Source organism: Canis lupus, chromosome 1, assembly GCF_048164855.1.
Source record: "Canis lupus baileyi chromosome 1, mCanLup2.hap1, whole genome shotgun sequence".
NCBI classification, from domain to species: Eukaryota; Metazoa; Chordata; class Mammalia; order Carnivora; family Canidae; genus Canis; species Canis lupus.
In genome coordinates this window covers 77198148-77222769 of record NC_132838.1, presented here as the reverse complement: position 1 = coordinate 77222769, position 24622 = coordinate 77198148, and the positions used below count along the sequence as shown (strand labels likewise).

The following is a 24622-nucleotide window of genomic DNA, read 5'->3' as shown; positions in this document are numbered from 1 at the left end:
CAATTATCTAACAAAGAATTACATCATCAGGATTGGTGTAAGCACTTAGGCAAATACACTCATATTTTTATTTCAATTAATTAATTACATTATAATTTACAAAATGGTCAGACCAATGGAACAGAATATAAAAATCTAGAAAAAAAATAAATACATATAAGTATTTGGGTGACTTACCATTTGGGAGGGAAAAAGGTTAGATTCCCAAACTTGCCAAATTCCAGATGGACAAAATATTAAATATAGAAGAGGAAATCATAAAGCAGAAGAAGAAAATTTAAACAACCTCTGAAATCTAAATGCAGGGGAGGTTTTTTGTTTGTTTGTTTTTTGTTTTTTGCAAAACAAAACCAAAACCAACAAAATTAGAGACCATAAAGAGATTTCATTATATTAAAATTTAATGCTGGCACATCAAAACAAGACTACAGAAAATCAAAAGGCAGATGACAAACTGGTAAAATATTTTGTAAAACACATATTAGGACACTGACATATTTCTACTTCAGCATCCAATGCAATATGTGGCAATTATCTGGATTCTAAATGTTTACAAAGGAGGTTTGTGAAAACCAATTTTGTAGCCCTTAGCCACTCATCTACTTCGACAGGATCAAAGGGTTTAAGTTGGAGAGGCTAGAAGTTGGAGTTGAGAGAATTTATTTAGAAACTGCTGTTGATGTACTATGGGTAACAGCCATGAATGGGGTAGCACTTGGTCCTTCTCTGAAGCCTAGAGACAGATAATTTAAGACTTCGCAAGGAACTTAGTGTGCACATCCTGAAGTACACAGTGTGGGATGGACTGGTATCTGACTCAACTCTGAACTTTAAAAAATGCCCATAGATAAGGGGCAGGCTGAAGTAACTATGTGAGCAAACCAGAGAAATACCTTTGGGAAATCATAGCAGGTCAGAGTACGTAATCTGGGGAACAGATGTGGAATCCACACTGTGAATATCAACTGGGGGGTCATTTTTTAAAAAAAGATTTTATTTATTTCTTCATGAGAGACACACAGAGAGAGGCAGAGACAGAAGCAGTTTCCTCACAGGGAGCCCAATGTGGAACTCGATCCCAGAACCCCACGATCATGACCTGAGCCAAAGGCAGATGCTCAAACACTGAGCCACCCAGGCATCCCAAATGGGGGTCACTTTTCAAGGGACCAAGGAGGGGCACCTGGGTAGCTCAGTGGTTGAGTGTCTGCCTTTGGCTCAGGTCATGATCCTGGGGTCCTGGGATCAAGTCCGCATCTGGCTCTCCATGGGGAGCCTGCTTCTCCCTCTGCCTATGTCCCTGCCTCTCTCTCTGTGCCTCTCATGAGTAAATAAATAAAATCTTAAAAAAAAAATTCTTTAAGGGATGAAGGAGGTAACATTAGGTGTCACTTTGGGTCATTCAAACCAGGTCTCCTACTGAAGACAACTGAAAAATCTAAGTAAAAGGTTTTTTTAAGCCATCTTGAAAGTATGAAAAAGCTAACTAAAGGGTAAGGAACTACCTAGCTGAAAGCCTGGAAAAGCTGTAACCCAGTGTGGGGAGTCTAGTTTTTGAAACCACCTCTTCCCTAGGGCATGTTCCTCTCTAGCAAAGGCAGCAGAGAGGGGCCAGACAGTGGTTTTTCATAGGCTCTTGAGGACAGAGGGAATCAAGAGAAAAATCCCGACCCTACTAGGACAATGACCCAAGGCAATGAGTCATGGGTTTGGTCCAAACCCTAGGAAAAGAGTGAACAAAAAGTAAACTAGTCTTGGGACCTGGACTCTTCTAGGACGTCAAGAAAAACTCAATCCCTAAAACTGGATAAAGTTGATGCCATGTTAGTAGTGCCCCAGGGACCAAACAGAATCAAATAAAAGCACCTGCTGGAGGAACATAAAACCATCTTAGGGCTCAAATTCTCCCACAAATAATTTTTCAAAAACAATGTTCCATATAATAAAAGAAAACAAGGCTCATTAGGACATACACTACCATGAACAAAACCTAGCACAGGGGATCCAGGGTGGCTCAGCAGTTTGGCGCCTGCCTTCGGCCCAGGGCATGATCCTGGAGTCCCGGGATCAAGTCCCACATCAGGCTTCCTGCATGGAGCCTGCTTCTCCCTCTGCCTATGTCTCTGCCTCTCTCTATCTCTCTGTCTCTCATGAATAAATAAATAAAATCTTAAAAAAAAACTAGCACAAATAAGATACAATAGAAGGGCACTCAGAGGGCTGTAAATTATAAGACATAGGCTTTATTTTAAAACTTTTACTTATTTAAGAAAGAGAGAGACAAAGATATCAAGAGAGAGCATGAGCAGGGAGAGGAGGGATAAACAGGGTCCTGGCTAAGCAGGGAGCCCGACATGGGGCTCAAACCCTGGACCCAGATCATGACCTGAGCTAAAGGCAGACCCTTCACTGACTGAGCCACTCAGGCATCCCCAGACATCGGCTTTAAAACAAATGTGGTAACTATATTCCAGAAAATAAAATCTTGGAATGAATTTGCAAACTTTAAAGAGTAGCAAGTTTAATAAAGAAACAGAAGTTCTGGGATCCCTGGGTGGCGCAGCGGTTTGGCGCCTGCCTTTGGCCCAGGGCGTGATCCTGGAGACCCAGGATCGAATCCCACGTCGGGCTCCCAGTGCATGGAGCCTGCTTCTCCCTCTGCCTGTGTCTCTGCGCCTCTCTCTCTCTCTCTGTGACTATCATAAATAAATAAAAATTTTAAAAAAAATTAAAAAAAAAAAGAAACAGAAGTTCTAAAACTGAAAGACAAGAAGAAAAAATTTAAGAACTTAACAAACAGGATAACACACCATGATGTGCATGAGTTTAATATTCAAATGAAGGATTGGTTTAATATTCCAAAATCAATCAATGCAATTCATCATGTTAACAGAATAAAGGAGAAAAATTGTATCACTTTACTAAATGAATAAGAAACATGAGATCAAATGCAATATCAATTCATGACAAATACTCTAAGCAAACTAGAAGTAGAAAATGTCCACAATCTGATGAATGTCAAGTATTTAAAACCAACAATCAACATCAATCTCAATGATGAAATTTTAAACTATTTCCCCTATGACTGAGAAAAAGGCAGGAATGACAGCTCTACCATTTCTGTTCAACATCATCCTGAAGGTCCTAGCCACTGCATGAAGACCAGAAGACAAAAGGCAAAAATGTTGGAAAGGAAGATGTAAAACTGTCTCTATATTCAGGTAACATTGTTATTTATATCCTCTTAAATCTAGAAACAAATATTAAATATAAGAAGTGAACTTGGCAAGTTAAGGGGATACAATGTTGATATATATTATATATATATATATAATTTTTATAAAGATTTTATTTATATAAGAAGGAGAGAGCATGAGTGGGGAAGAGGAGGGTGAGAAGGAGGAACAGACTCTGGAGTTCACCAGGAGGTTGACCACCAGGCTCAATTCCAGGACCCTGAGATCATGACCTGAGCCCAAGGCAGACGCTTACTCACTGAGCCACCCAGGAGCCCCACAATGTTGATATACAAAAATAATTGTATATTTTGTACTAAGGGCAAACAAAGAAAATAAAAATTTACAAAAATAAGTCCATTTACAGTAGCATCAAATAGCAGAAAATACTTAGGAATAAACTTAACAAAAGATGCACAAACCTCTACAGTTTAATACCTAACACATAGTTAATAAATATTATTTTTGTAAATGAAATAAATGGAAATGCAAACCATGTTTATGGATTGGAAGACAGTATAGTATTAGTATAAGGATAAACATAGATCAATAGGATGGAGTAGAGACCTACATTTATATAGTCAGGTGAAGTTTTATAACGATATCATGGCTATTCAGTAGGGCAAGGACAATCTTTTCAACACGTTGTACTAGAAGAATTGGATATCCACATGGGAAAAGAAATAAACATCACTCAAATATTAATTCAAAATGATAAACCTAAATCTAAAACTATAAAAATTCAATAAAGAAACAGAAGATTTTTGTGACATAGTGGTAGGGAATAATTTCTTAGATAGGATATAAAAAGCACATGCTACAGAAAAATACTGTTAAAGTAGACTTTATCAAAATGAACAGTTTGCTACTTGAAAGACAGCATTAATAAAATGAAAAAACAAGCCACAGATTGGGAGAAAGTACTTGCAAATATATATATATATATATATATATATATATATATATTTATATATATATATATAAATATATATATATATAATAAAGAACATATATCTCAAATATGTAAAGACTTTTTACAAGTTGATAAGAAAAACAACTTTAAAAGAAAAGGCAAGCTAATTGAATAGACACTTTATGAAAGAAAACATACAAATGGTCAATAAGTACATAAAAAAGGACTACCAGTATCACTAGTCATAAGGGAAATGCAAATTCAACACACAATGAGATATCACTGTACACACATCAAAGTGACCAAAAATAAGACTGACGATACCAATTGTTGGTGAGAGTGTAGAACAGCTCTACGTCTTATACACTTATGGTAGGAACCTAAAATTGTGTAACTATTTTGGAAATTGACATCTAAAAAGAAATGTTGTGCCAGAAACAAATCCCATTCTGAAGGTCTGGCGTTTGCTAGAGCCAGGCAGAAGGTTTATGTATACAATGGAATATTACTTAGCTATTAGAAATGACAAATACCCACCATTTGCGTCAACGTGGATGGAACTGGAGGGTATTATGCTGAGTGAAGTAAGTCAGTCGGAGGACAAACATTATATGTTCTCATTCATTTGGGGAATATAAATAATAGTGAAAGGGAATATAAGGGAAGGGAGAAGAAATGTGTGGGAAATATCAGAAAGGGAGACAGAACGTAAAGACTGCTAACTCTGGGAAACGAACTAGGGGTGGTGGAAGGGGAGGAGGGCGGGGGGTGGGAGTGAATGGGTGACGGGCACTGGGGGTTATTCTGAATGTTAGTAAATTGAACACCAATAAAAAATAAATTAAAAAAAAATAAAAAGAAATGTTAAAGTTTTTACATGTAGCATATGACCCAGCCATTCTTCACCTAGGCATCTACCCAAGATAAATAAAATCACATGTCCACACAAAGGCTTGTACATGAATGTTCACTGTAGAATTATTTGTAACTGCCAAAAGCTCAAAATGTCCAAGTAAATAAACAAAATGTGGTACATTCATACTATGAAACACTATACAGTAATGAAAAGGAATGGATTACTGATACATGCAACAACATGGATAAATCAAAATCCTTGTGCTGAGTTCAAGAAGCCAGACACAAAAGAATACATACTGTATGATTCTATTTATATAGAATGCTAGTTAATCCACTGTAACGAAAAGTTGCCTGAGGCCAGGGCCCAAAGGTGAGATAGACTGCAAGGGGACACAAGGAAAATCTGAAAGGTAATGGAAATGTTCTATATCTTGACTGTGGTGTTAATTTCCTAAGTGTAACTTTCAAAACTTATCAAATTGTATACTTTAAATGGGTGCAGTTTTGTTTTACGAATTGTACTTCAATAACATTAAAAGAGAAAAAAAACTAGTAAGAGGAACATCACTTAGATCACTTAGACATACTTAGACTATACACAAATTTATGATTGTGTAGAGAAAGCATATTTACATACTCTCTGTACATGGCCAAGCAGTTACAATTTCGCTGGACAATAAGCAATATATTGTAAATCCTTGAACATTTAGCAGAACCTTATCTAGTAGTGTTTCTAGATAGCATTCCTCATTATTTTTCAATTCTTCCAATGAGAAAGAATATATTCTAGACACAAATTAAGGAAAGCATTAGAAGATTTTAGGTATGAATGTAGTTTACTTTAAATGAACACAATTTTTTTAAAAAATGAATTTAATCAGCAGGGTTTTTCTTCCTACTGTTAGATAGCTTGACTTCTATTAAATCATTGTTATTATCCAATTTGTTACAGCACTCCAAAGCATTCATTATCTATGGTTGAATTATAATAATTTAAAAAAGCAGTCAGGGCATTTGTACTACATAATAAAGTCAGTGAAATGTTAAACTTATGGAGAAAACATTCTCATTTTGTTTCTTAAGCAAACTGCTGAGGAAATTAAAACTGTTCATCTTAAAAGAAATGCAAAATCTCAATGCTTAAAATGGACTGTTAGCAATTAGAGAATGGGATTTCATCTGGGAAGAAACAGCCCTCTGGGAGGGCTTTGGGGCCACTGGCCAATAATTAGTTTTCCTCATGGAGCAGTATTTCTCAGAAACACCTGGGGGGCTAGTGACAACTCAGATTACTAGACCCACCCCTAGAGATTTCCCATTCAGGTCTGTGGTGGGGTTGGAGTACTTGTATTTCCAAGTCCCCAGGTAAGGAGGACCATACTTGAGAACATAGTCATCACAGGGAAACCAGAATTGAAGATGATGAGTATAACTTGAACACAAATAAGTGAGGGAAGGAATGATCTCCTCATCAATTCAACCTATTCATTAATCACTAAAATTGAGTTTGGGGAGGAATTGGGGCCATTTTAATTGAGTCCTGGGTGCCATGAGCTGTGCTATGTGAGACTGGTAGAGAAAGGAGAAAAGTAGATGCTGGGTGAAGGAGGGATCAGGGGCAAAGGATCAGGAATGGTCTTGGAAAATATAGAAAGTCCTCTGGGAACAGTGAAGGAGTTCATCAAAGGGAAAGTAGGGAAAGATGAGCCAGGAGGGTGGCGCCAGCTGGTGGGGAATGTCCTTTTCCACCAAGGCACACTGCTCTTCAGAGCTGGAAGTTCTACGTTCTGTGTGATGCAGCCAGATGTGATTTTACAAAGGCATTTCCAATGCTGGCCCTTTGTCCATGCTGGTGGGTCCTCTCATGACAAAACTCCCTCCTCCCCATCCTTTATTCCACCACTCAAAGCCTATTCTCACTTCAAAGACCAGCTGAAGCTCTATTTCACCCCATGTTCCTTCCAAAACACTCAAATCTGTATTCACTTGTCCTACCCCTGATCTATACTTGGCTAGACTTTTCCCTTTTCTCCAATTTATATGTATTCCAGATCTCTTCAACCAATCAGAAAAACCCCTCAGGATAAGGACCAGCATCCCACAATGCCTAGTATGGTGCCAACTGCATAAAAAGAACTAAAAAAACAAAAACATCAAAAAACCCCAAAACCTCATTGCTTGATTGGCAGGTTGCTAATATAATAAATAATCAACATCAATTGTTTTTATTGTTTGTTTTCTTCATGACGGTGGTACTCAAAATGTTGTTCCTGAACCAGCAGCATCAACACCTGGGAATGTGTTAAAAATGCACAGACTCAACCCTGTCCAGACCCACCGAATCACAGCCTGTGTGGAGAGGACCGTAATCTGGATTTTTTAACAAGACTTTCAGGTGATTCTGAGGCATACTCAAGTTTGAGAACCACTGCTTTCTGCAAAGTTTAAATCCCAAAATAGGTTCAGCCAGCTTATAAAAGCTTATAGACAATACAGTGTATAATTTAAAATGCCATTTAAAATTATAAAATTCTATTTTATCATTCTCTTTTATACAATTAAATAAGATATATACAATATTTAATATAGATTATTAGATAATACATAAGATGTATAATTATATTTTATATAATACAATTGTATTTTAAATTACAAAGATAATTTAAATAGGAACAAAAAATAATGTGAAGAGAAAACAAGGATAGAAAACTTACCAGAGCCAGCCATATTCTTGTTCAACAAGGTAAACACCTCCCCTGCCCCCTGTCCTTTATATGTGTTACCAGTGGGCTACCCACGTGGCTCTAAGTTTTCTAAAGCAACACAAGTACACAACTCCATGCCATGAGATGAAAGAAGAGAGGCACTTAGGAGAAGAAGTATTTTCAGAAGTGAGACCTCCCCAGGGCTGCCCCAAGGAGGTGGCCGTGTAATGTAGAGTATGATATTCTCAACAAGCTTCCAGGAAACACTGTGTGCCTCCCAGGGCTGTTTCTCTACAGAAGCTGCTGGTGGCCACAAGCCAGGTGACATTCCACTGGGGTGACATTGCAAAGCTGAGAGACTAGCACCCCTTGGAGGTCTGAATTCAAACCAGGGACAGATTGCTGGGTATTTAGAAGAAGAGATGCACTGGCAGCCTCAGCTACTCCTCTGTAAATACCTTCTTCCCTCAATAGAGCTTCTGATAAACTCTGATAAACTCTAATTCTGGAGATCCCAGGGGCTCCCGACATGGAGCCTGCTTCTCCCTCTGCCTGTGTCTCTGCCTCTCTCTCTCTCTCTCTCTCTCTGTCTCTATGAATAAATAAATTTTAAAAATATTTTTTAAATATTAAAAAAAAGAGGAATGGGGTGGAATCTAATGTTTTAAACAGGAGGCAGTAATGTGGAGATCCCAGCCTGCTGTGAGCCAGGGTGCAACCACGTGCACCCAAAAGCACAGGGGGTATAGAATTATTCCCTTCTCACCTTAGTGAATGCAAAGTAACAGTGGTAATTAGAGGGGCTGCCTTCACAACCTTTTGCAGAGTAAAGGTCTCCAAAAAGAATCCTTCACTCACCCCACAGAGAAGCTATTCTGCATTTCAGGGTTGAAACGCACGACACTTAAAATCCTAATCTCCAAATGACCTCTAACATTAGCCACAAATAATAAGAGGTTTGCCTTTATTATTTGCTCTACTGGAGGGAAATTTAAATTTGGAGACTTGGTATTCACACATGAGATTGCAATGACAAATATATATTAAATGTGAAAAGTGAAAAAGCCCTGTCAGGGTTCATGATTGATTTCTAAGATTTTCCTATGGCTACATAATTCAGAGAATCACCTGGAAGAGTAGGCAAACAACACAATTTTACTTTGTTTCGTTTTCGTCTTTATTTTTTTTAAGATTTTATTTATTTATTCATGGGAGACAGAGAGAGAGAGGCAGAGACACAGGCAGAGGGAGAAGCAGGCTCCATGCAGGGAGCCCCGTGCGGAACTCAATCCCAGGACTCCAGGATCGCCCCCTGGGCTGAAGGCAGGCGCTAAACCGTTGAGCCACCCAGGCGTCCCTCACGTTTATTTTTTAAATTGGTTGTAAAAAGCTAATTATAAACAAACAAATGAATAAATGGATGAATAAAAATAGTTTTTCAAGAAAGCTTAAACATAAAAAGTACTGCATAACCTCTAATAAATCTCAGACCCAAGAGCAAAGGATCCGTTATTTTCTCCCCACCCAGAAATTATTATTAAAGAGGAATGGGGAGCAGCCCCCGTGGCGCAGCGGTTCAGCGCCGCCTGCAGCCCAGGGCGTGATCCTGGAGACCCTGGATCGAGTCCCGTGAGGGGCTCCGGACATGGAGCCTGCTTCTCCCTCTGCCTGTGTCTCTGCCTCTCTCTCTCTCTCTCTCTCTCTCTCTGTCTCTGTCTCTCTCTCTCTCTCTCTCTCTCTCTGAATAAATAAATTTTAAAAATCTTTTTTAAAATATTAAAAAAAAAAAGAGGAATGGGGTGGAATCTAATGTTTTGAACAGGAGGCAGTAAGCTTTCCCTTTAAGAGTTTTAAAGAAACTAAATAGTAAAGATTAGGCTTCGTGGGTCATAAGCTTTTTGTAGCATCTACTCAACCCTGCCATCTCAGCAAGGGAGCAGTCATAGGCAATGTGTAAGTAAATGGGTATGGTCGTGTTCCAAAATAATTTTATTTACAAAAACAGGTGGCCCGAGTTTATGATTCCATGGTTTTGGGAATCCTAAGACTGTCCTGATGCCTAACAGGAAAGTATATGGCAAGCACAAAGGAGTAAGTTTTCCAAAAAAGCCAAGTGGCCCAAGTTAAGAAATTCTTTCTTCACCGTTCCCCTCATGCCTTGTTAGAAGCTCACTCCTGCCTTTAAAACCACAGAGTGAAAAATATAAAATAATAAAATAAAATAAAATAAAATAAAATAAAATAAAACCACAGAGCGAGACTGCTGGGATCCGTTCTCAAGGTATCATCAAGCACCGTCTAATGATGAATGAAGCCAGGATAAGACAGGGAAGCCACCACATTCTCCCTGTCCCTCAGGCCAGCACCCTCGTCATGGTGGACATCCAAGCCCCCACCTCCAAACAGCTACCCTAAGATGGCAGAGCTATTTCATGTCTTATTACTCATTCTACAATCTTATTCATGCATTCCATAGGTATAGCAGACATGGTAAATTTGCACTGTTGTCTCAAATCTGGTGTAAATCTGAGATGATGCTCACCTAGAATCTAGAATTCTAGATGTTAATCTAGCAAAAATGGCAGATGTCTCTCCTGGAGCATGTCCCTGTGTGCCTCATTCAAATAAGCATCAATGTAACCATCAAAAATCATTTAGGAAGCAATTCAAATATTTACCAGAGTCTTTCTAAAAATATCAGAAAAGACTCAATTCCAATAAAGTGTCTTAAACTCCCACTTCCTTGTTTATTCATTTATTCCTTGATTAAATTCCTGCTTCTTTCAAACTTCCTCACACTGGCCCTCAGGACTGTACTTCCTGCTCTCTCTAAGCTCCTCTTCACCCAGTACAATTCTATCCCCCTGTCTTTCTGGATTTATTTCCTCCTTTCTCTAATTTTATTTCTTTTTCAGTATAACATCTTTGGCCTCCTCCAATTCTGGAGCACTTTTCCCACAATATTCCAATCATCAACACAGATTTCTAGGATTGAAGAAGCCAGAAGGACCGTTAGTCCTCTATATACAATTCGTTGTCACTGTCACATGCAGTATTTGCATCTGAGTTATATGCACAATATAATAAGCCCCATGGAAAATAGACTCTTTAAAACATTGTGAAAAGGGTGCGTGGGTGGCTCAGCCAGTTAAGTATCTGCCTTCAGCTCAGGTCATGATCCTGGGGTCCTGGGATGGAGCCCAACAGAGAACCCCCAGGGTGAACTCTTTGCTCAGTGGGGAGTCTGCTTCTCCTTCTCCCCCTCACCCCTACTCATGTGCTCTCTCAGTCACTCCCTCAAATAAATATTTTTGAAAACCTTAAAACTGTAAAAAGTACACTGTATTATTAAATAACTAAACTATATTTAAAAATAAACCTGTAAATCATAAAAATGAACTGTAAGTTACCCACTAATTCTATTGGGCCAATGGGCATCTATCTACACACACAAACATGAAAGAAAAACACCTGTTTGTTGATGAACTTTCATTTACATGGTATCTCAGGTCTTTGAGGATTCAGGTTTATAGTCTCAGCTTTTCGTTTTGCTTATGATCATGGATTTCACAGCCCTCAGTATTTTTATTCTGTGAATGCTTCACTTTTTATCTTATTCTTAATGACAGTAACATATGGGTGGGGGAGAAGATGCCTAAATAAGAGAACAGCAACAGGGCAGCCCAGGTGGCTCAGTGGTTTAGTGTCACCTTCGGCCCAGGGCCTGATCCTGAAGACCCAGGATCAAGTCCCACGTCAGGCTCCCTGCACGGAGCCTGTTTCTCCCTCTGCCTGTGTCTCTGCCTCTCTCTCTCTCTGTGTGTGTCTCTCATGAATAAATAAATAAAATCTTTTTAAAGAAAGAGAGAACAGCAACATCTGGAAAAGGCATGGCTCTTGGCCAAGGTTCCCACCTGCATTAAATCATTTGTTAATATACATAATTACCAACTACTCGATTTAAAGGTATTTTCACTCCAATTGCCACAACCTTGCTATAGCAATGATTGTTGAGAAAAGCCTGAAATCCTCACCTGGCTTCAGAAAAAAATGTAATTCAGAGATTCATCAGCCTTTCCTATCTGCTATGTTCCACGCCCATCTAATCACCAAACAACTGTCCTACTAAAGTAGGGTTTTTCCCATTTGGAGTTTTTCAAAATTAAGCAACAATGAGACTAGCGTGTTGATCATTCATGCTGTGCATGGACTGGCTACCTCATTTTCCATCTCTACATCTCGAAGCACAGTCTGACAAAAGAATTTTTCAACAGATCCTAAAGAAGAAAGAAATTTAGCATATGAGACCCATCAGAGGGAACCAAACAGTGACATATCCCTCTAGTCAATGAGCAGAAACCCCTACAACCCCAAAAAGGCTGTAAGTAATCACTCTCAACTCACAGAAAGGAAAGCCCAGCCTGAGAAGTTGTGATGAATGTGTAGGTTTTGAACTTTCAATCACCAGAAAAACCAGTCTGCTAACAAAGGCTCCAGAAAAGATGAAGGCCTTTCCCCAGACAGAGGGCATCTTAGTTTGATTATATTTTCCTATTACAGAGTGATGAACTGGCAGGCACCAAAAATAATCCCCTGCAGAAACAGCCCCTTCCACTTCACAACTACCCCTTTATTACTTCTTGACAGGCTAAGACTAAAAGACTATCAGGTGATGAAAACAGCAAGGCCACCAGCTGGATTCACTCATTTGATCTGAACAAGTTTCAGCCATCATTTTTTAAACACTTGGAATCTATGGAAAAGAACCATGTGGTGGGTGATTACATCAGATCCTTTCACACTATCCATTGGAGCTTCCATTTGGAAACCCATAGCGCTAAAAAGACTTAACTTTGATCTTTCTTCCTCTTTGAGTAATTACTGACTCCAAAGTATCAAACCTTTATCTGCCTCTTCCCACCCCCTTCACTCCAATCAAAAAATGTTTTCTTTGGGAATGACTTGAATTCAAACATTATTTAGAGATAGTAATGTTAGGAAAAGTTGGATGAATGGCCTATGGGAAGTCTCTGCATTTGGCAAGTTTTCTGGAAATATATAATTTTTTCAAAACAAAAAGGGTTTTAAAAAGAAATGGGTTAAGCAGTGCCTGGTGGCTCAGTTGGTTGAGCATCCAACTCTTCATTTCAGCTCAGGTCTTGATCCCAGGGTCCTGAGTTCAAACTCTGCACTGGGTTCCATGCTGGGCATGGAACCTACTTAAGATAAATAAGTAATAAAATAAATACATAATGAAATTGAATGGGTTAGATAGTGACAACAGTGGTAAACACTGCTGATTATATCCAGAGGAAGTAAAACCAATGGTTCCAGCTTAACTGAAGTAATAAAGAATGCAATTTTATCACCAAGAAAGAGAAAATAGTGACATCATGCTGAAATGCAAACTGTTTCCTTATTATTTCTTATGTAAATGTCTTTACTGTTGAAAACCCATAAGAATCTGCATTGGATAATGTGCCCAGGATCCTAGTAAAGTTGGGTTATAATGTCTGGCAGTTAAATGAATACATACACCCTATGCAAGGCCTATTTGAGCTTTCAAGTATAATATGGAATGTGTTTGCTGCATGGGGATGCCTGTATTCTTTGCTGCTGGGATCCAAATGCAGCAGAAGTAGTGGACAACACTGCAAAGTGGGATAAAGAGGAACTGCCAAAACCCATGTGTGTGCCCATTAGGGGGTGCTCCCACCTCCCAGAGGACAGCCCTAGTACCAGGTCTCTGCCCTGTGGGCCCAGATGTGCCTTAACCAGTATCACACTCCACAGCCAGACCTGCAGGAGAATAATTACAGAAACGCATCCCTGTGCTAAAAGATGAGTATGTAAGATCAGAGAAAATTCAAGTACTGGACTATCTTTCCTTCACCTTCATTTTGATGAATGGACTTTATGCATGAAATTAGTATTCTGGGCACCTGGATGGCTCAGTGGCTGAGCATCTGCCATTGGCTCAGGTCTTGACCCTGGGGTCCTGGGATCAAGTCCCCCATTAGGCTCCCTGCATGAAGCCTGCTTCTCCCTCTGCCTATGCCTCTGCTTCTCTATGTCTCTCATGAATAAATAAATAAATATCTTTTAAAAATTAGTATACCAATAATTCTAAGCATTTCAATGAGCCCTAGAGAGGAAAATCCATTCTTGAGGTAGGCAGAACTCAAAACACCTGCATTATTTTGAATGAATGAAATAGCATCAAACACAGGACTTGGTACATAGGAAGTACTGATAAATGCTAGTTTCCTCCCCCTAAATGGTCTCATACATATGGAATTTTATATTAAAATTGAAATGGAGAAGAGTAGGGGTCCTCAACTCACTTGGTCCCCCCAGCTTACCTAGATAACTTCCAAATCATCCTGACACCTACACATTTGACCTGAGATTTAAAGAGAGAACAGCCGGAATGCTACAGAGAGAGGAGTTTTCCCTTCTAGCAAGATACGAAGGCAGAAAAAAATAAAAAAGAATCAAGTGGGGAGGGGCACTGTGAGGAGCTGGGCTGAAGCGGGGGGGAGGGGAGAGCACAAAAGCCTCCGGGACAGGAAAGTCCAGCCCCGGAGAAGGGGGGACTTTAAAAATCTGCACTAGATTCATCATGTCAGATGAATTAGAGTTTATCCCAAAGAATATAGTAAGAGATGAAGAGGAACACTATGTCATACTTAAAGGGTCTATCCAACATGAAGACCTAACAATCATGAATACTTATGCTTCTAATGTGGGAGCTGCCAAGTATATATCAATCAATTAAAAACCAAAGTAAAGACATACTTAGATAATAATATACTAACAGTAGAAGACTTCAACAGGGCATTCTCAGCTCTTCTAAGCACAACATCACCAAAGAAACAAGAGCTTTAAATGATACACTGGACCAGATGGATTTCACAGATATTTACAGAACTTTACATCCAAATGCAACTGAATACACATTCTTCTCAAGTGCACATGGAACTTTCTCCAGAATAGACCACATATTGGGTCACAAATCAGGTCTCAACTGATACCAAAAGACTGGGATTGTACCCTGCATATTTTCAGACCACAACGCTTTGAAACTAGAACTCAATCACAAGAAAAAATTTGGAAGAAACAAACACGTGGAGGTTAAAGAGCATCCTGCTAAAAGATGAAAGGGTCAACCAAGAAATTAGAGAACAATTAAAAAGATTCATGGAAACTGATGAGAATAAAGATACAACCATTCAAAATCTTTGGGATATAGCAAAAGCAGTCCTGAGAGGGAAATACATCGCAATAAAAGCATCCCTCAAAAAATTGGAAAAAAACTCAAATACACAAGCTAACCTTGCACCTAAAGGAACTGGAGAAAGAACAGCAAATAAAACCTACACCAAGCAACAGAAGAGAGTTAATAAAGATTCGAGCAGAACTCAATGAAATAGAGACCAGAAGAACTGTAGAACAGATCAACAAAACCAGGAGTTGGTTCTTTGAAAGAATTAATAAGATAGATAAACCATTAGCCAGCCTTATTAAAAACAAAAGTGAAAAGACTCAAATTAATAAAATTATGAATGAAAGAGGAGAGATCACAACCAATACCAAGGAATACAAATGATTTTAAAAACGTATTATGAGCAGCTATACGCCAATAAATTAAGCAATCTAGAAGAAATGGGCGCATTTCTGGAAAACCACAAATTACCAAAAACATGGAAAAAGAAGAACTAGAAAACCTGAACAGGCCAATAACCTGGGAGGAAATTTAAGCAGTCATCAAAAATCTCCCAAGACATAAAAGTCCAGGGCCAAATGGCTTCCCAGGGGAATTCCGTCAAACGTTTGAAGAAAAAATAATACCTATTCACTAAAGCTGTTCTGAAGGATAGGAAGAGACAGAATACTTCCAAACTCGTTTTATGAGGCCAGCATCACTAATTCCAAAACCAGACAAAGACCACATCAAAAAGGAGAATTATAGACCAATATCCCTGATGAACATGGATGCAAAAATTCTCAACAAGATACTAGCCAATAGGATCCAACAGTACATTCAGATTTTTTACCATGACCAAGTGGGATTTATCCCCGGGATGCAAGGCTGGTTCAACACTCATAAAACACTCAACATGATAGATCACATCAACATGAGAAAAAACAAGAACCATATGATCCTCTCAATAGATGCAGAGAAAGCATTTGACAAAACACAGCATTGATTCATGATCAAAATCTCTTCAGAGTGTAGGGATAGAGGAAACATTCCTCAGCATCTTAAAAGCCATCTGCAAAAAGCCCACAGCAAATATCATTCTCAATGGGGAAACACTGGGAGCCTTTCCCCTAAGATCAGGAACACGACAGGATGTCCACTCTCACCACTGCTATTCAACATAGTACTGGAAGTCCTAGCCTCAGCAATCAGGCAACAAAAAGAAATAAAAGGCATTCAAATTGGCGAAAAAGAAGTCAAACTCTCCCTCTTCGCAGATGACATGATACTGCTCATAGAAAACCCAAAAGACTCCATTCCAAGATTGCTAGAACCCATACAGCAATTCGGCAGTGTGGCAGGATACAAAATCAATGCCCAGAAGTCAGTGGCATTTCTATACACTAACAATGAGACTGAAGAAAGAGAAATTAAGGAGTCAATCCCATTTACAACTGCACCCAAAAGCGTAAGATACCTAGGAATAAACCTAACCAAAGAGGTAAAGGATCTATACCCTAAAAACCACAGAACACTTCTGAAAGAAATTGAGGAAGACACAAAGAGATGGAAAAATATTCCATGCTCATGGATTGGAAGAATTAATATGGTGAAAATGTCAATGGTACCCAGGGCAATTTACACGTTCAATGCAATCCCTATCAAAATACCATAGACTTTCTTCAGAGAGTTGGATTTGTGTGGAATCAGAAAAGACCCCAAATAGCTAGGGGAATATTGAAAAAGAAAACCAGAGCCGGGGCATCACAATGCCAGATTTCAAATTGTACTACGAAGCTGTGATCATCAAGACAATGTGGTACTGGCCCAAAAACAAACACATAGATCAATGAAACAGAATAGAGAACCCAGAAATAGGCCCTCAACTCTATAGTCAACTAATATTTGACAAATAAGGAAAGACTATCCACTGAAAAAAGGACAGTCTCTTCAATAAATGGTGCTGGCAAAATTGGACAGCCACGTGCAGAAGAATGAAACTAGACCATCCTGTTACACCAGACCCAAAGACCCAGACTCAAAATGGATGAAATATCTAAATGTGAGACAAGAATCCATCCAAATCCTGGAGGGGAACACAGGCAACACCATTTTTGAACTTGGCCACAGCAACTTCTTGCAAGATACATCTATGAAGGCAAGGGAAACAAATGCAGAAATGAACTATTGGGACTTCATTAAGATAAAAAGCTTCTGCACAGCAAAAGAAACAGTCAACAAAACTAAGAGACAACCTACAGAATGGGAGAAGATATTTGCAAATGACATATCAGCTAAAGGACTGGTATCCAAGATCTATAAAGAACTTATTCAACTCAACAGCAAAGAAACAAACAATCCAATCATGAAATGGGCAAAAGACATGAACAGAAATTTCACCAAAGAAGACACAGACATGGCCAACAAGCACATGAGAAAATGCTCCGCATTCCTTGCCATCAGGGATATCCACAATGAGATACCACCTCACACCAGTGAGAATGGTGAAAATTAACAAGACAGGAAACAACAAATGTTGGAGAGGATGTGGAGGACGAGAAACCCTTTGCACTGCTGGTGAGAATGTGAACTGGTCACTCTGGAAAACTGTGTGGTGGTTCCTCAAAGAGTTAAAAATAGAGCTACCCTACAACCCAGCAATTACACTACTGGGCATTTACCCCAAAGATACAGATGCAGTGAAACAGCAGGACACCTGCACCCCAATGTTTATAGCAGCATGTCCACAATAGCCAAACTGTGGAAGGAGCCTCGGTGTCCATCAAAAGATGAATGGATAAAGAAGATGTGGTCTATGTATACAATGGAATATTACTCAGCCATTAGAAATGACGAATACCCACCATTTTCTTCAATGTGGATGGAACTGGAGGGTATTCTGCTGAGTGAAATAAGTGAATCAGAGAAGGACAATCATCACATGGTTTCACTCATATGGGGAATATAAAAAATAGTGAAAGGGATTTTCATAGGGGAAAGAAGAAAAAAGGAGTGGGAAAAATCAGAGAGGATGACAAAACATAGGAGACTCCTAACTGGGAAACGAACAAGGGGTAGTAGAAGGGGAGGTGGGTAGGGGAATAGGGTTACTGGGTGATGGGCACTGAGGGGGGCACCTGATGGAATGAGCAATGGGTGTTATACTATATGTTGGCAAATCAAACTCCAATAAAAATATATAAAAAATAAAAATAGAAAAAATTGAAATAGATAATTCTTTATGATAGTGTATGGGATAAATGAGACAGAATCATACATATCAAAAATAAAGATAGAGAATATAATTTAGGCAGTAGATGGCTGAAGAGTAACCAGCGGGGTCTAAGAGCACATTTGCATAAACAGGTTAGACAATTATACCAAAGCCTAATGACATAAAAGGCATTTAATATTGGCCTCTTCAATCACATCCAATCAAGCCTCCCCAAGCATGAAGGTGGATGAGTCTATAAGGTTCTAGTCTGCATGGGCTCAGGTGGGCTGCAGATAGAAGTGCTAACTCTTCGTTACTTTTTAGAAAGTTTTAGATGTAGAGAAAAGCCACAAAGGCAATAGAGTGAGTACCTATATACCCCTCACTTTGTTTTGCCTATTAGCATCTTAAATTACCATGGAATATTTGTCACTAGTAAGAAACCGAAACTGGCAAATTGAAAATTAATTAAACTCCACACATTCTGATTTTTAAAAGATTTTATTTACTTTATATATACAGAGTGCAGGAGAGAGAGAATGAGCAGGGGAGGGGCAGAGGGAGAAGCAGACTCCTTGTTGAGCAGGGAGCCTGAAGCAGGGCTCAATCTCAGGACCCTGAGATCATGACCTGGGCCAAAGCCAGACGCCTAACTGACTGAGCTACCCAGGTGCAGCTTGATTTTGATTTTAATAGTTTTTTCACTAATGTCTTTTTTCTGTTCCAGGACCCCATCCAAGACACGACATTATATTCAGTTATCATGTCTACTTAGGCTCCTCTCACCTTGGATAATTTCTCAGACCTTCCTTGTTCATGACCTTGACAGTTTTAAGGAGTCCAGGTCAGGTATTTTGTACAATGTTCATTGATTTGGGTTTTTCTGATGTTTTCCTCATGGTTAACTTGAGTTTCTGGGTTTTAGGGAAGAAGACTACAGAGGTACAGTGCCCCACTTTTTTTAAAGATTTATTTATTTATTTATTTATTTATTTATTTATTTATTTATTTATTTATGAGAGAAAATGAGAGAGTGAGAGAGAGAGAGCAGAGGGAGAGAATGTTCAAGCAGATTCCCTGCTGAGCAAGAGCCAGAGTCAGCGCTCCATATCAAAACCCATGAGATCATGACCTGATCTGAAACCAAGATTCAGGTGCTTAATTGACTGAGCCACCCAGGTGTCCCAGTGAAGTGCCCTCTTGTACACCACAGGCCATCTGCTATCAACATGACTGAGCACTGATAATGCTGACCTTGACCACCTGGCCAAGGTAGTGCTTGCCAGGTTTCTCTACTGTAAGGTTACTTTTTTCTCCCTTTTCATACTCTTAAGTCAGTAAGTATAGCGCAAACTTGAATTGGGGGAGGGGAGCTTAAGCTCCCCCTCCGAATTATATAAATTATTTGGAATTCTGTAAGACCGATTTAATCTCTTCTCCCCCACTGATTTCTTTATTCATTCATTCATATCAGCATGGACTCATGGATAGTTTATACTTTAAGTTCTAACATTAGGTTATTTATTTTCATGCTCATATTGTTCCAGCTTTGGTCAGCTCTGGCAGGATGACTCCTGCATTCTTGAAGATGCCCACCCTTTTATTTCTTGAACAATTCTTCACTTTCTGGTGCTGCAGGATATTCCTGACTCATCTTGTATATTCCCTTCTATGTCCCAACCCTGGAGAGTCATTTCTCCAAGAAAACCTGCTTCCTTTTGTCAGGGAATGGTATCAGAAGGGAAGAGCCATGCTCTGGGTGTTGCCCATTGGCCTGGCACTCAAAGATCACACTGTAACTGTCTATGGCAGGCATGGCCTCCCCTGGAGCCTTGCTCTGGAGCATGTACTTTGTTCACCAGCATCGTCTTACTGAATTAGCATTGTCACATGTTGGAGACTTCATACTTCTGTGTGGTGGGACTTCAGTTTGAAGAATTTGTCTGCCATGGACATGACTAACAGCCAAGGTGCATGGGTTCTCCTGGACACGGAACAATTCATTCTACCACTCAGAGGTAGGATGAATTATTTGGTGATTTTGAAAAAGAGAGCTAAGTTTCTTCAACCCCTTAAGGGCTCTCTCTTTCCAATGTGTCTGACAGAAGAGCAGGGGTATCAGCCACTGTCTGATGCCATCAAGAGGGTCTGGGGTTGGGAGTATTGGTCCCACTTAGGTTTGGAGAATGAGGAGGCCCACCGTGGCCATGCTGCTAGGTCATGCCAATCAATCAGTCATTCATGTGTTTGTTTCCTCCTTAGGTAACAAATACATATTTACCTCATATATACACTGTTCCAGGCACTAGTGATACAGCAGTGGAAAAACAGACAAACAAAAACCAGACTTCCTACTCACATGGAGCTAACATACTTGCTAGGGAATAAAGGTCACAAACAGAAGCCAATATGTAAAGATCAGAGGACTACCAGGGCAGGCTAGCTAGAGAGAGCCAGCAAGGAGGGAAGGGGTCTGGGGAGGGGGGCGGCGGTAACAGACCCAGAGTGAAGGGAGGTCATCAGTTGGCTTTGAACAGAGGAACAGTTCCTCTCTTTTCTCCTTTTTTAGGGACCACTCTGACTCTCATGTTTAAAGTTGCCTGTTGATAGGAGTCTTGGGCAGTAGGAAGGCAAAGGGCAAAGCAGGTAGGCCAGCCAGGCAGCTCTCACAGTCACCTAGGCCAGGGATGATAGGGGCCTGGGCCAGGGTGGTGGCAATAGGAGTGGCACGTGGAAGAGAGAAGGAGCCATGGATTACTCCAAGGTGTTTTGTCTGTGCCATTCCACATAGAGTTGGACTTGACCTCGATGAAGAGGGCTCCAGGATCAGGTTGGGATGGAGAGGGTCGGAAGCTGGACCAGAGACATGATAAGTTAGCAATGGTGAAGGAAGTAAAACGTCAGTACCATAAAGTGCGTAACTTGCCCACATCCCTCAGAACTACCTTAGAAACAGCAGTTAAGATGTCTTTCCCACTCCAGTGACTCAGCACCCAGACTGGAATGTAAGCCCTAGGCCTGCACAACTAGAATGATAGCAGTCATGCACAGGAAGTCATTTGTGTCTCCCGTGGGCCCAGGTGAGCCACACATCCTGCTCACACCATGTCAGTCTTACACAACCTGTGGGGAGACAGGGCGGAAACCAGTTGTCTGTAGCTTGCTGCTGGCCTCTCAAGAACATGAAGATGCTGTACCTGCTGTACTTTCCATTTTGTATCTCTCTGCAAAGCCCCCTACATGTAATATGAGATTTACACCTGTTTGTGTCTTGAGTCTGATACCAGCTCATATCCATCACCACACCTGTGCTACTGAAAAATAAAAGACAGTATTTTAATGTCTCTCTGCCTGACTCCCATCCTGCCGTGATTGGGAAGGGAAGAGAGCAGGGTTAATTATTGCCTCCCTGACTTTCTGGCACCCTGGAGGGGCGGGGGGAGGGAGTTTTCTCAAGGTGGTGAGATGTGCTAATCAGTCTTTGTAGTAAATCAGAGGGCAAAAAGCCACCTGATGGACCTGGGAATCTAACCCTGTTACAACAATCCAATCTTTGCCAATTGTCAGAATGATGAAAATTTCAAGTGCCACTCCGCAAATGAAGAACAAGAGTTTCCTAGACAGGAAAGGGTGAGCTGGTCTCCTGCGGTGGCTGTCACTGAACACTGAGCAAAATGGCCCCACTTCATCTCTAGAGGGCCATGCTCTCCCAGAAGACACAGTACTCACTGGGCACAGGAGTGGCTTTACCTCTTCGTGGAGCATCTCCTGACTCTGCATGAACTCAGCCCCTGGGAACCACAGCAAGACCAACCTGGGGAGAGGTCTTTGCTGAGGTTCCAATGGGCACACAGAGCAGCTGGGTAAGACTGTCACTTCTTCCCTCCAGTGGTGGCAAGAGGAAGAGAAGGGACAGTGGAGTATCAAAAGTGATGCCAGTGGTGTTCAATCCTGATTCTAGAATAAGGGCCTTTTGAAGGAAAGCTTTGAAAATTATTTGTGAGACCATACAGAGTTTATGTGTGCTTCTCTGAAAATGATGCTAACATGCTAGCAGTTTGAGAGTCACAGATCTAGTTTCCGTTTCTTACCCCTGCTATCAGTTCTCTCAGTTCCTACTTTTTAAAAAAATATTTTATTTATTTATTCATGAGAGAGGCAGAGACATAGGCAGAGGGACAAACAGGCTCCCTGCAGGGAACCTGATGAGGGACTCAATCCTAGGACCCCAGGATCACACCCTGAGCCAAAGGCAGATGCTCAACAACTGAGCCATCCAGGCATCCCTCAGTTTTTAAATTTTAATTGGGTCTGGCACATGCGACTTCTCTATTTCTGTCTGACAGATTGACCACTTGGCATATTAACCACTTGGCATATTAACCACTTGGACACCTACCAACAGCATAAGCACTGGGATGAGTCCCAGTGGATATTCTCTCCTCTGCTTCAGCTGCACTTGATCTGCAAATGCTTTGAGATCTGTGGCAACAAAAAAATTATCTCATGGAGATAATTCAGTTGCTTGATGGAGGCACTGCTCTGCTCTTGTACATCAGAGAGAATTGTAGTTTGGAAGTTCATGTGTACACCTCCTCGATGTCATTGCAGCCATGCCCACCTCACAAAATCTCTCTCTAGTCTAAGAGAGGCCCTCCGAGCAAAATGACCCCTTGGATCAATTTATTTACTTATAATTAACTGATCACAATTCATCATTCCTTAAATATGTAATGTCAGGACTCCCCAAATAATGTATTCTTTGCTAAATTCCTCAGACATATAATTTGGAAAGAAGGAATCATCTGAAATCTATGACTACATGACACTTGTGTTCAAAGCAAACAAATAACCTAACACACAATTTAGGTAAAGACAATGCAACAGATCTCATCCCTTCCTCTCTACTGTCTAAAAAATGCAATGCCAACAGTTCTGCCCCTTTTTATCTTGCATAAGGAAACCTCTTTCCTTATGTATAATTCACAGGCTTTCACTTCCACTCCCTGCACATTTTTACATGGGATGGACCCCCACGCCAGCTGCCCAGCTGGCAGACCCCAGAGAATGACCTCATTTCATTAACCCACTGGACCAGTTAACATGGCACCACATGGAGATCAGGAGGCCAATTACTGGACCTCTGGTTCCTTCCAGCTCCTACCACCCACCACTCACCTCAGTCTGATGTCTCGGGCAGAGTGAGCCTGCTCAACGGGCCTGGGAACTGAAGCTGTGTCCTGCTCTGCATGCCACTCACTTAGCGCATCTTAGTTACACGTGCTTGGAGCACTGCAGCCTCCTGTGTGGGCAGGGAGGGAGAAAACAAAGGCCAAAAGGTTGAGAAAGGGCAGAAGGAGTAGCTTTCCATTCCCATACAATTTTATTTGTTTATTTTAAAGATTTTATTTATTTGACAGAGAGAGCAAGCAAGCACAGCAGGAGGAGCAGCAGAGGGAGAGGGAGAAGCAGGTTCCCCGCTGAGCAGGGAGCCCAATAATGTGGGTCTCGATCCCATGACCCTGGGCTCATGACCTGAGCCAAAGGCAGATGCTGAGCACACTGAGCCACCCAGGCACCCCTCCCATACAATTTTAAAGCCTACAGATAGGCAGGGGAAGAGGATCCACAGAAAACACTTTACTATAGAAATAAACATCTAAAGTATGTAGACAATGAAAGAAGCAAAGAGGACTACCACAAAGTCCACCTCTAGGTACAAAGAACCATACAAAAAGTTACAAACATCAAACAACTGTTCTAGGCCCTGGGATGCTTTCATCTCAAATTACTCTGCTTGCCAACTGCCCAGCTATTTCCAACACCTTTGCAAGAGAAAAAAGATCCAACCCTCTTCCAAAGTTTGGCAGGATTTTTACGTCAGGAAACAAACTAGGTTACCCTTTTTCAAGTTAGGGGCTGAGAAGTTATCATCTCCACCCCGACCCTGCTCCATAAATTTTGGAGGCACCTGGATGGACCAAAAAACCCCAAAACAATACAAAACAAAGCAAAAATAATAATAATAATAATAATAATAATAATAATAATAATAATAATAAAGAAGAAGAAGAAGAAAGAAAGAAAACCAAAATAACAGCACTTGACCTCTGAAAACACATTAAAACAAGTCAGTTTTATTTCCCCGTGAGAGATCTGCCAGAGAGCTACGCACTTTTAGCAAAAGCAGGTGTGTATCCATCCAGCTACTGACTGGCTTGCCCTGGGGCCGCCTGCTCTGAGCTGGGATCGCTAAGGTGACCAGCCTGCGTATTGAAATAGCATCATCCACTAGAGGCCAGACTGACACTGTCGCATTCAGTGCTGTTGAGGTCCGGTCAGCTTCCAGGGAGCACAGACTTAGGGAGAAAGGGAGCACCAACGTCAGCGAGTAACACCATGGCCACCATCGGTGACAGGTCCTCACAATGCATTTCTGAATCTCTGTGGGGTACCTTGTATTTGTAAGGTCATATATGGCTTGTCGGCTGA

At 40.5% G+C, this 24622-nt stretch overlaps 1 protein-coding gene and 1 long non-coding RNA gene across 7 annotated transcripts in view; one reads left to right on the top strand and one right to left on the bottom strand.

Annotated features, from left to right (window-relative positions):
* RASEF (RAS and EF-hand domain containing) overlaps positions 1 to 24622 on the bottom strand; it is a 209476-nt gene that overhangs the window by 182027 nt on the left and 2827 nt on the right. For all 5 annotated transcript variants that reach the window (XM_072836982.1, XM_072836964.1, XM_072836996.1 and 2 more), the window contains exon 2: positions 23309 to 23432. The gene's annotated coding sequence lies outside the window, so the exon portion shown is untranslated. The remainder of the gene's footprint in view (positions 1 to 23308; positions 23433 to 24622) is intronic.
* Positions 7236 to 21437, top strand: LOC140638910 (uncharacterized). Of its 2 annotated transcripts, XR_012035870.1 has the most exons (4): positions 7239 to 7402; positions 18858 to 18974; positions 19943 to 20148; positions 20393 to 21437. It is a non-coding gene; the product is annotated as an uncharacterized lncRNA (long non-coding RNA). The 2 variants fall into 2 exon arrangements; XR_012035868.1 differs by having other exon boundaries at positions 7236 to 7402; positions 18858 to 20148.